The following is a 13,359-nucleotide window of genomic DNA, read 5'->3' as shown; positions in this document are numbered from 1 at the left end:
CTCCGCGGGCTTCCAACATAAGCCTCGTCGCAGAGGGCCTGTCATGACCTCTGACCTCCACGCTCTGGCCTCTGTTCAACAGGTGCAATGTGTGAGACCTGGCCGTGACTCTTAAATGAACTAACATTGTAGTTAGTGAACATGTGAGGAGGTTACAGTGTTCTGTCAAAGACTTGGAGGTGTTGCGTTGATATCTAATTAAATGAGCAGGCTAACCAGCTAGCCTCGACGTGGCCTGTCTTGTAATACCAATTGTACCTCCGAGAGGCGATAGTGAGTCAGTTTGATTTAATCAAAAGTGGCAAAATAACAGACAAAACTAGATGAATTCTTTCTTTCATCTTCCCCGCCACCAGGAGACTAATTCACCTAGAGGAGAGCAGGTGGACCTTCACATTACTTGTCAGCTATAGCATCTAGCGCATGCTGAATTTGAGTTGCTAAAGCTAACTGTAGCTAAGGCCCACGCTCTCCTCCGTAAAATACGCTAATGGTGGCGGGGGGAGGGAGTTGCTAAAGCTAACTGTAGCTAAGGCCCACTCTCTCCTATGTAAAATACGCTAATGTTGGATTTATCTAATAAATAAACTCTGCGTCCAGGACAGCCCCTAGCTAGTGAACATTATAACATGGCAGTGTTGATTTGACCGGCTCTCAGAGTTTCTACAGTGTGGTCGAGTTTAATATACTATTGCACTTTCTTTTTTCTTTTAAAGAACTGATAACTGTAAGTATAGATTGTACGGACCAAGTCGTAAGGTTGAAATCTGCCCCCATGTTTGTTTGCAGCAGATCTTACACACTGCACCTTTCAGGACAATTTACGACAATGAAAACAAGAAAAGGAAGAAGATATCAGTGCTGTTCGTGGAGTATACACAACAGTTTAGTTTGGGCACAACAAACTGGGACTGAGCACCCCGAGTGCAGAGTGTGCTTCCCTAAAGACGGATGCAGGTGGTGAATGAAGTGAAATCTGCTCTGGAGAATGCAGCCCATATGGTTTCAGTCCATCCCTCTGCTCACTGCAGAGCGCTGATGTAAAAATAGTTCAATTCATGGCAGAATGGCCTTTATTATTGCGACATCCTGACTCAAGAGGATTAAGCAGCGGATTATAGTTTTTTTCCTTCTTCTCCCTGTGTTGTATTTCTGTCTCCATGGCGAAGGCATTGTTGTTTGCTGTGCAAGGGGCGAGTCCCTTCCATTCGGTAGATTCAACCAAGCATGCCGTACAGCTGTAGGCTTTTAGCCGGCAAGAAGAGCCTTTTACTGCCCAGTGAATGTGCCAATTAGAGCCACAAATCGACTCAAAGACACAACGTGTGTGTGCTTTGGAGGCTATGTGGATATATGTGAAGCACTTCACAAAAAATAAAAAAACAAGTACATTCACATGCATGCACATGTAGCAATAATACAAATAATCAGTCATATAGCCCATATTAGCACATCAAATCATTGATGTGAATTTAAAGGGTCACTCGGAAAAGTAATTAATAAGGTTATGAAAACGCGTTATTAAATATAATTTATTGTATTATTTTTGTATATACAACAAATCATTATTTATTGAATAATCCCTGAACAGAGTGAAGCAGAACCAGATGTTTGGTATTCTCAGATGACAAAAGGAGTTTATTTTGTATTTTTCTATCAATCCACTTGCTATTGCACAAAGAGCAAGAGCAAAAACAACATGAATGTAACACAATAGGTACAGCAGTAGTGGCTCTTTGACAGGGTTTGATTATTCTGTTGTGAGTCAGTGTGTGTGTTTGTGTGTGTGTTTGTGTGTGACATTTATTGTGTGGACGGAGCTGATTTGAATTGTTAAAACCGGGTGCAGGCATATGGGCCTCCAGAAGCACATGCATATGCAACAGATGACAGTTTCATCCGTGTTGACCCAAAGTCAAGAAATCTTCCAAAGTCAAGGCAACCTTCACATTCAGGCCCCCCCCCCACACACACACACACACACTTCCTGTTGTCACCGTGCTTCTGAAAACTCTGCAAAGTGTCTTTGGGTGCCGTGGGAGCATCTCAAAGACACCAGAGGGAATCTGATCAAAGTTTCTGCAACTTTTATTTGAGAGGGATTTCTTTTCTACCTCTCCGGTTCATCCAGCTGACAAACACACGGAGGGGAAAAGTGAAATATCTGGTTATATATTTGGCTTTCCAAGCATGAGGAACTGCTGGCTATCAGATGTCTGTTTACCTGTAGTAAACAGACCTCATATTTTGGCATCATTTCCTGCAGCTAATGTTTCACTCCTAATCAAGTCCATCCAAAAGTCTCACGGTAGAGTAAACCTCGAGGGCTGTCACAGACCAATCATTACGAACCGTTCCAACTCCAGAGCAACACACTGTCACCAGATTTAATTGTATTTGACTTATTAGTCTCCCATGAATATCAGATTTGAGGCACTTTCAGACACAATATGACAACCTGTGTTCTGAAACACATTATATTAAATGACTCGGCAGCTTATTAGACATTTTGGATGACAAAATAAAGCAATGTGGCTCCTCCTGAAGAGGTCCTGTCTAATTTGAATAAAGCAGGGGTGTCAAACTCATTTTAGTTCGTGGGCCACATCCCGATGTTATCTCAAATCGGTAAAACCATTGCATTACAAACTGTCGACAACAACACCTCCAAAAGGCTCCCTCTTTAAGTGTAAAGTACCAGTACATTTTATAAATGTTAACAATTAATGAACAATTAATTTACAAAACAGAGGATGTCATGTCTCTCTCTCTCTCTCTGTGACGATTAATAACCGAGATTAATAACCTGCCAGCAATTCATTCATCTCCCTTGCTCTCAGTTGTTCCTGCATGTTCTTGTGTATTTTCTTTAATATTGTATTTTTTGGGAGACACTGAAATCTAATTACTTAGAAATAGTAACTGGTCCATTTTTCTCACTCTTGCAATTCATGGGGGAAAAAATTACTTAAATTAATAACATCTCTGTAATTTTCCCACTTTGCAAAATCATCCAGAGTGCCGGATCGGACCCTTCGTTGGGCACAAATTATGGAGGATAAAGCAAACTAATGTTGCATAGTCTGAAATACTAATGTCTGAATGGAGGGATGAAGACAGCAATGTCAGAGGCCGATATCTAAAAAGCTGGAGTGCAAGAACAGGGAGCCGTCGGTATGAATAGAAAAGCTTAGAGGCTCCAATGTGTGCCGAGCACTTTACAGAATGACATCTTAACATTGCTTTGCATAAGCTCCGAAACGTCCAGCAAGAAAGGGAGGCTGGAGTCTGTATGCGCGTGTCGTCAGCGCTGACGGGCCTTTAGGAGCCAGGACAAAACTCCTGAAACCACCCCACCTCCCCCCTCCCCCCCTCCCTCTCTTACTCGGTGGGTCCCGAGGCGTTGACACGGCGGGATTAGTTTGACGGAACTGGTTTGACAAGCGGGAGACCGTAACCTCTCCGAATAAAACACAATTCAGAACGCTCACCCTGGAGCAGAAACACCCCGACACATCTGAACTCTCTGTCGGTCCACCTCCAACCAAAAAGGCTGAGAGTCACCTACACATCTGATTTCTTCACCAACAATATCTAATTCAAAGTTATGTTTCATTGGCAACGCTCCGCTGTTAAAGGCGACGGCCTTTTTTTAGCTAAGCTAGGCTAGTAGCTGTGCACTGAAAGCGAAGAACCATGAGAAACGGTCACAAGAGAAATGATAACTGACGTTAACGTGTGTCGGTTATCCAGATGCATTTGGTTTATTAAGGCTCTGCTTATTAGATGAGTGATTCTTCTGGAAGAACTCATTAATCCTACTTAACAGTGACGAGTGTCAGATTAAGAAGGGATCCGCCAGAATACGATCGTCCGTCACAAGTCAGCTGATTGTGAAGCATGAATGGAAAGTTCGCCGGCGCAAATTAGAAATATGGGCGAAAGTAATGCATTGAAGCAGTTCAGCTTCTCCTTATTTGAAAAAGCCCCGTTTAATCTTTAAATCCAGTGCGCGTAAACAAGTCCATGTGCAGCGGGCGGAGATTCACGTGGATGTAATCTATTGAAAGCATTGATATATACTTTAAGTATATTTGTGCAGGTCAGGTTTTTTTATTTTATGATTGACTTGCTGCGTTTGCCGTTGCTGCCCAGCAGCAGCGCTAAACCCATTTAAATTAAATGTCAAGTCAGAAGATAAATATGTTCCGCTTGGTGTGTAGGACCGTCCTAATTTTGCTGGGAGATGACTCATTTTTACAAAGATGGTGCGGTGAGGACATTAAAATGTAATTTAGCAGACGCTTTTATCCAAAGTGACTTAGAATATGTGAATTCAACCAAGAGTACAAACTCAGAACAACAAGAATCCAGAAAGTAACATACAGTATCTTCAAGAAAGTCAAACTACAAAAGTGCCATACATAAGAGCCATTTAAGTGCCACTGAAGTGCTAATCTGTTTGTTTTTTTAAACGGTAACCAGTTGGAAATATTGCAAAAACTAAGTAAACTAATCAAGAATGTTAGATTATTGTGAATGCTGCTACGAGCTGAGTCAACGTTTACTGTGAGACATTTTTATATAATTTATAATCCATAAATTGGGATATTTTCAACGGGGTGGGTTGTGGCTGCATTGCACAATCAAATAGCCCACAGTGTATCAACTTAACATTTACTCAAATTAAATGGTCATTAAACTTTCTTTTTTTAATGGATGAATCATTAAAAGAGTCAAAAGATGAACATATAGAACATGTGTGGTTCTTGGGCAGAAAAACCAAACGTGTGGTTCTGGTGATGAGATGTGCAGCTTTTGGGTAATTTATAAGAAAAGTTCTCAATAACTTTTCTTTATTATTTCGCTGAGTATGAAATACTTAATTGTGTGATGGCAGACAGTATTGTGCACACTGCTTTCGAGACATCCTGCTGACTAACACAACAACACGACTAAAAATAATATACCCTCTATGGCGTCGGGATGCATTATGCAGGAGTTTCTTTTAATCTGGGAACAAGAATGCATATGCAGATGTAGGAATGTGCACTCTCATCTTTGCAGTGAGATGGGTTTAGTTTAAACTGTCGGCGATGATAAAGAGGATGAAGAGCTCGGTTGAGTTGACGGTTTACTGCGGAGATAGAGAGCGAGAATCGAGGACGTGGATCTGCTGGGGCCCTTTTCTTTGCCTGCGTTTTGCCTGTCACCATAATCCACACACTCCCCCCCCCCCCCTGGGTGCTAACACACACACTTCATAATGTGATTTGTCAACGGCGTACGACATGAAAGAAGCTGGAGCGTTAATAGAGAGAGAGAAAATCAAACCGAGGGTCGACGTTGCAGAGGTGTGACGGGAAATAGATACGTCCTCCTCCTCCTCTTCTTCCTCCTCCTCCTCCTTCCTCCTCCTCCTCTTCTTCCTCATCCTCATCCTCATCCTCCTCCTGCGTGTATTGTCTGGAGTGTGCCGATGTGGGTTTGGTAAAGAGCTCGGGTTGTGGAGGACGTGTGAAGTGAAGTAACATTATGCTTAAGTGTCCTTTTACATGCTGCCGAGGAGGCTGGTTAGCACCCGCCTGCTAAAGGAGCTTTTATTGCACTGATTGCTGATCTTTTATGTCTAAGTGTGTTATTGAAGGTTCAGCGTGGAGCTGTTATTGTAACGCATGACTTCTTTCTGGGGCTTTTAATTTAAATACATCATTCCATCAGTCATAGGAAACTCAAGTTCAAGCATAAGTCAAAGGGATTTCTTTTGCAATCATAGTTTGAATTGTATTATTATTTACCTCAAAGACAAATTATATTCAGAAACCAGCTCAGTCAAAAACAATCCAGGTTCAAGAAGGATTTTCACTTTCAAACCCAAGCAGATGCACATAAGCTCATTTTAAACTGCAAAAAAATGTTTTTTTAGTTGGAAATAATGACCTGTGGGGGGGGGGGGGGGGGATACGTCACGTTTGGTTTTGACGTATCGCAAATATACGTTTTTTAATCCTAGCGTCGGCACACGTTCAGAGATCAACTAACGACTCGATGACACGTGTTGAAAACTACAATTATAATCTGGGCGGAAATACGCATTTCAAGAAAACTGATATTGCAGTTTACTTGTCACGTGTTGGACTGACCGTCAGACTCATATCCGAAGCTGTGCATCATGTCAACTTCATGTCGACCCTTCTCCACAGCAGTGGGTACGGAAATAATTCAGACCCCTTTAAAATGCTCACTCTTTGTTTCATTGCAGTCATTTGCTAAAATCAAAAAAGTTCATTTTATTAGTCATTAGTGTACACTCAGCACCCCATATTGACAGAAAAAAACGAAATGTAGACATTTTTGCAAAAAAAACCAACAAAAAACTGAAATACCATGGGATATTTCAGTATTTCTTTTTTCATAAATCAGCAACAATTTCTACATTTCTGCTTTTTTCTGTCAAGATGGGGTGCTGAGTGTACACTAATGAGTAATAAATGAACTTTTTTGATTTTATAAAACCAAATCTGAAACCACCACCCTGAAGTCGGCCAGACTAAACGTCCGGATGCTGTTGCTGTGAGTCGCTGGCCGTGCCGGGTGGGACCGGTCAGCGACGGGTCCGACTGTGTGGTGTGTGTGTGTGTTAAAGTGTTACGTGAGCAGCACGGAGGCAGAGAGAGCTTTTTAAAGATGGCTCCGGATCGCTCCGGGGGACCCCCGCCGGGTCCCGGGGTTCGAAAGACGAGCGCTGAATGGCGAGCGGCGAGCTGCAGAAGAGGGCCACAGTGGGCCGTCTGTGGAGGACCGGATGACCTGAAACCTCCTGGTTTGTCTCTTTTTATTCTTTTTTTGTCTGCCTCTCGCTCCGGTCTCCGGTTCTCTTTCTCTGCAGCTATTCAGAGCCGGTCGGGTGAGTCACACAGCTCCTCTGTTCAGGCCTCTCACTCGCTGCTATTTTTTTCTTCTTCTCTTCATCCTCTTGTTCTCTTCGTCTGTTTTTTCTGTGTTTTTTTTATTACTTTCCCCTGATTCGCCTTTCAATCTCTCCTGTATCTCTTGGTCCATCTTTGCACTTCAGGTGCTCGGATGGACAGATAAGCACTGATTGGGTTTCGGGGGGGTGGAACAGAACAGAAGAGTGGGGGTCTGAGAGAGACGTCTACCTTTTTTTCTCTCTCCGTGTTGTCGCTGTGGACTGCTGCTCTGTTTTGTGCCTTACAGTGGTGTATAGTAACGAAGTAGAAGTACTACTTAAGACTTTCGTTACTTTTTTTTTATTTTTACTATTTTTTTACTACTTTACTTTATATTTTACTTTTTTTTTTTTTATTTTGCAATTTTTTTTTGTAAAACACTTACTTATTTTCATTTGACATTTAAACATTACACATAAAGCGGAAAAAAAAAAAAAATAAAAAAAACAATCATGACATCGGGACGGGACACAACACAGCACCGCTGAGCGCAACGCACCAGCAGCACCAGGTTGGGGATCAGGTTGGGGATGCTCTTTGTTTTCTCTTCCCAGTGATGCAGGATGCGGCGAGCGGCGGCTACATTTACATGTTCAGCAGCAGCAGCATGGAAGCTAGCTAACCCAGGGCGGGGACCAACGTCCATGGCGGCGTGTAACTCTTTTCTTTTTTTTTTTTTTTTGTTTTTTTCCCTACGGATGAACCGGATGAAGTGCCCTTAACTACGGAGGATATTGGCCTTCAACAACAACCCAAAGGAAACACATTGAGGTAAATAAAGGTAAATTAAGATTAATCCAGCGTTAATGTTTTAATGTTTAGTCATAAACCTGTTAAGATATTCAGCATGTTGGTCTCAGGATGAAGTAAGTTATTATATTGGCAGGAGAGGGGGGGGAAGTCTCTGTTTGTCGGCGTATGTGTTAGGCTAACAGCGCTATAAATCAATTAAAATGATGAGACAGCGTGAGTGCAGCAGACGGATCTCTAGCGAGTTAATGAGCTGAAGAAGTGTTTTGACAGTTGTGAAAATGTGTTGATTTGAGTCGTCTTAGCTATAATATAATGCTAATCATTACAGCATTATGATCATTATTTGTATTAATATTATAAGAGACGGGGTCCAGTAATGGCGACGATATTGATTTGGGACTGTTGTTGTGTTTAACTACAGAGATACAAGTACATATTCACAAATCAACTCTGGATACACGGACAGTGCATGAAACTAAATGTATAAACCTCAAATTAAAACACTATTTTGGACAAAACTTTAGGTTGTGGTCATGACATGTGTTAGAAGTGTTATTTAATTATCATGTCTGTAATACTCTCATTTATATTTTTGGGAATGGACATCATCAAGGCATGGAAGAACCTCCTGCCTGCATATGATGCCACCAGGTCCAGTTCATCTGATGAAGAGGACTTCTTCTTCCAAAGAAGACAACAGCAGCAGCAAAAGCTGGATGGAGTTGACTTGGCAAGCACTGTGCTGCTGAAATGCGCTGTCTCTGAACTGCTCTGCCACCACCACCTAGACACACTCTGCTCACACCACACACACACACAAGCTAACCACACAGTACAGCCAGACACACTCTACCCACACTCTACCTGCTGCTGCAGCCTGACACACCTGGGCCTGTGCCTCTGCCTGGCTCTAACACACTCACCTGCTGAGGGCCTGTGAAGCTAAGGGCCACTCTACCTGCACCATCAGGGCCTGTGCCATCAGGCATCACCTACTGACACTACCTGCACTGCCAAAGGCCACACACTCTACCTGCATCAGGGCCTGTGGCCAGACACACCTACCTGCACCAGGGCACCAGAGGGCCTACACAGACACTGCCACCAGGTGAACGTGCTCAGCTCTTCGCAGGACTCGTCTTCCCCCAGCCCCAGAGCGACGAAAAAAATGTCCATTTGAAAATCAACTTCTTTTTGAAGATGAATAATACATTTTCACTTTAAAGTGATGATTTTGGTTCTGCTTTTTTCTGTGTTAATCGTGTTTTTATATTTTAGTAATTTCAGTATTCATATATTGCTAAGTTCATCCAAGCTCATACCCTTGTTCATGGCGGCCACAGCAACAAAACAAATAAACTTCATAATTCTCAACCCCCTATTTTTTTTTTTTTTTAACATACTTTTACTTTTTTTCAATACTTAACAAAAAAAATCAGATACTTTCATACTTTTACTCAAGTAGTATTCTCATAGGTGACTTTACTTTTTTTTTTTCCAGTAGTATCTTTACTTTTTACTCAAGTGACTTTTTGGTACTTATACACCACTGGTACTTTGAGTAATTTTCCAGTCAAGTATCTTTACTTTTACTCAAGTATGACTTTTGGGTACTTTATACACCACTGGTGCCTTATCTGTGGCGGTCTCACGTTTGCCGTGGTAACAATGCAGGTCTTTGTGCGCCCCCCCCCCCTTTTGTCCCGTTGTTCTGTTTCTCAAGTTGATACGACAGGTGAACCACAACAACACCGCCTCCCCCCCATGTCGTGCCCCTCTCCCTGGAAAATAACACTTAGCACGTATCCTCGCCGGAGGAAAGCGGCCTCCTATAAGTGCGAACGCCATTGGTTAAAAAGCTCGCTCATCATCGCAATGGCGTCGATGTGTCGGAAGCGAATGGCTCGAGAGAATCTTGGAAGTAAAAAAAGGGAAACGCACGTTGTTATTTTTACTCTCCTGCTTTGTGCTCCCGCCCCTTGGCAACGACCTGCGCTCACAAGTGGTTACACGTCCCACACATTATTCTATTGGCGTACACTTTTTTGTTTGTTTGTGAAGTACAAAGCGACTCCAGAGCAAAACCGTGCCGTGTGTGTTTCAGCTCATTCATCTCCGTGTCCCGGAGCTGGATCTGTGGCGTGCATTGTTCGTCTCTCGCGGTGTCTCCACACGACACGCCGAAGTTTCAAAGTCAAAGTGACATTTTTTTCAATAAGACAGAATTAAAGAACTTCATCTTAGCTTACCGTTACAATCATATTAAAGGGTGAATAATGCAAATGCTCACTAACACTTTATCTCTACGATAGATTAAAAAGTACTTCGACACACTGGATCCCGACCTAAGGAGTCACAAGATTATTAACAGGATGGAAAAGCAAATAATATTTAAACACACAATAAGTCTCTGTTTGTCTTTGTCACAAGAGTCAGACATCCAGTGGGTACGGAAAGTCTTCAGACCGCTTTAAAATGTTCACTCTTTGTTTCATTGCAGCCATTTGCTGAAATCAAAAAAGTACATTTTATTTCACATTAACGTACACTCAGCACCCCATCTTGACAGAAAAAAAACAGAAATGTAGACATTTTTGCAGATTTATTAAAAAAGAAAAACTGAAATATCACACGTGTAGACATATGCAACCATTGACATTGTTCTGCTTCAGGAAGAAGACACGTCTTCCACATATTTAAAAAAATCCATTTTTCTTTTCAATATTTGTCTTGGTTAAATTAATGTCTTTTTTTTTTTTTTTAAGCCTTTATAATGACAACAAGTTCTCTTGACACAGCAGTCAATGACTTCTCCCCGTTTAGATAGATAGATAGATACTTTATTAATCCCCAAGGGGAAATTTGTCGTCACATAGCAGCACCAATAGACTAAACACACAATAATAAAATATAAAATATAAAAAACAGGGATGAAAGATATAGATGTATTCAAGTAAAATATAAAATACAAAATGAAGTATATATATGTATATAAAATGAAACAAATATGTATATATATATACACACACACAAACAAATATAATACAATGACTGTGCATTATTTCCCTACGATGGGACAATAACATTTGAGGAAAACTGCTTCACTCGTTGTCCGGCCAAGTCCTCTTCCTGAACCCTGTCGTCTCTTTCCAGTGAACTGCAGGTGTAAGTAATAGCCTGGACTGGATAAATATCACCCCCTAGCCCCCCTATCCCCCCCCCCCAACCCCTTCCTACTCTACACTCTACCTCTCCTCCTCATTTTTCTGGACCCCCCCCCCCTCCCCGGGGTTTCCAGTGTCCTCTCCACTTTCCACGGCAGTGATAAGATGTCGACACGATTAAGAGCGAAAGCTAATCCGCCCTCTCTCTCTCTCTCTCTCTATGTCTCTCTCTCTCTCTCTCTCCTCGGCTGGACTGAATGCTCAGGCGCCACAAAGCAGCCGTGGCCGAGAGAGAGAGAGAGAGAGGTGAGGGGGGGGGGGGGGGAAGAGGAGGAGGCCAGGTGGACAGGGGGGGTTGGATTGTTGCTAAATAATGAATGGACGGCACTTTCGTTTTTTAATCTGTAAATGAGAAGGCCTAAAATGGCGGGGCCGTCGCTCTGACACCCGATCCCCGGCCCATTAAGATAACAAGATGTTGGATAATGACCTCGGTTAAGGTGCAGTTTATCAGTCCGGGGGGAAGTGGCCTCGTCTCCCAGGTGGCTGGGCCCATGTCCCATGGTGCCCCGGCGTTACAGCTCAGCGGGGCCTTATCTGGCGTGGAGAGAGAGAGAGAGAGAGTTGTGGCGTGAAGAGATTAGTGCAACGTTGTTCAGTCAACATCTGCTTTTGCTATATTGTGCGATATTAATCACATTGTCAGTGTCGGTCCTAAAGGTTCGTATCGGATCGATGCGAAAGAGCTCCGCCGGGTGAGTTCTTCGAGCGGCGACGTGTGCAGGCAATCGGAGTCCTCGTATGAGGTCATTCAGTCCAAGTTAAACCCAGAGGTATGCAGCAGCGTGCAAACGGGTGGTGCCGGGATCTCCCCGGTGGGCGTTAGCTGAGGAGGGGTTCGGGAGTCCACTCGGCGGCCCCGACCAGCTTGAATGAGTCAGCAAAGAGTCGACTGCAGTGTACTGTTGTTGCCTCGTTTCATTTCATTGGTTCTATTTTTTTTTCTCCATAGAAGTTATACAGGACCCATTTTTACCACTACTTATTTCAATTTACTTCAGTTTTTTTTGTATAGCCCAATATATACACATTACGAATGTGCCTAAGAGGGCTTTACAATCTGTACAGGGTTCGTACGGTCATGGAAAACCTGGAAAAGTCATATAACTTTAAAATGGTCATTTCCAGGACTGGAAAAGTCATGGAAAAAACTTAAATCATAAAAGTTTTGGATAAGTCATGGGAATTTGTTATAATCACATGTTCATTTACGCCAAGTTTGAAATACTTAATATGTTTTTTAAAGAAAGACACTTAAATATATAAGCCGACGTACGCTCTCAATACGAACAATGTTCTAAATTGTTCATGTTTTTACCGAGATTTCAGTTTGGTCATGGAAATGTGGTTTAAAGTCATGGAAAAGTCGTTGAAAAGTCATGGAAATCCATTGGTCAAAATGTGTAAGAACCCTGTCTGTGCACATACGACATCCCTGACCTTTGACCTTTCACATCGGATCAGGAAAAACTCCCCCCCCCCTAAAAAAAGAGGAAGAAACCTTCAGGAGAGCAACAGAGGAGGATCCCTCTCCAGGATGGAGAGAATAATAGACGTCATGTGACCAAAAGGAATCATTAGAGTTCCAATACATTCAATGCGTATGACAGAGTGTATGAATAGTTTGTATTAGGCATGGACCACGATCCAGACCTCCGTGATCCATCTCCCACGTGTGAACATAATGTAGAGTAAATACAATGCAGTTACGTCATCAGAGTTTAGTTCAATCTATTCGACGTGGGAAGCTGCCGCCTCTCCTCTTGATTTCACGTCAATTGCTTTTTCTTGACCTTTGGGTTCTAGGGATATACTTCTAGGCGTCATATTGGAGTCAAATCTTGTTCAAAAAAGAAGTTTAGTCTCGCCACTGAAACTAGAGAGCGGCTTTAACACGACACTTTTAAGATAACATGGAAGAAACGAAAGCGCCTTATGCTGCAGATGGGAACTGCGGGAGGGTAAACGGAGTTCAGCGACTCTGCATCCGTGTGATGGAGGTGTGATTCATTCCCAGCGTGTCCCCACAGCTGAAACCTCTGATCCTATCATTTATTTAGCCCAGCAGCACCCCCCCCCCCCCCCCCCCCACACACACACACACACACTCCACCTAGGTAAACACCTTTTGTACAACACTCAGCTCAAGGGTGTCCTTTGGTCGCACGTTCGAACGCTTCAAATGAGTAAACCCGCGGGACACGGGGCCGGCGAATATCAGAGCGGTCTGCGCAGACTCGGGCCAACGCTGGTGTCCTGTGGCGGAGAGGGGGAGGAGGATAAAGGAGAGGAGAGGCAGAAGAGATGGAGGAAAAGGAGGAAATACAGATGAGCAAACCGATAAGACAGAGTGAGGAACAGAAGCAGATGTTGCGATGGTGTGACTCATCGCGGACACGGGTGACTCCCCG

At 43.0% G+C, this 13,359-nt stretch overlaps 1 protein-coding gene across 3 annotated transcripts in view; it reads left to right on the top strand.

Moving 5' to 3' along the window:
- Positions 1-13,359, top strand: part of LOC130197772 (retinoic acid receptor beta-like) — a 72,142-nt gene that overhangs the window by 15,072 nt on the left and 43,711 nt on the right. The gene's annotated exons all lie outside the window — the stretch shown is intronic.

The sequence above is a fragment of the Pseudoliparis swirei genome, chromosome 1 (assembly GCF_029220125.1).
Source record: "Pseudoliparis swirei isolate HS2019 ecotype Mariana Trench chromosome 1, NWPU_hadal_v1, whole genome shotgun sequence".
NCBI classification, from domain to species: domain Eukaryota; kingdom Metazoa; phylum Chordata; class Actinopteri; order Perciformes; family Liparidae; genus Pseudoliparis; species Pseudoliparis swirei.
The sequence above is the reverse complement of the archived record's forward strand: the minus strand, read 5'-3'. Positions and strand labels throughout refer to the sequence as shown.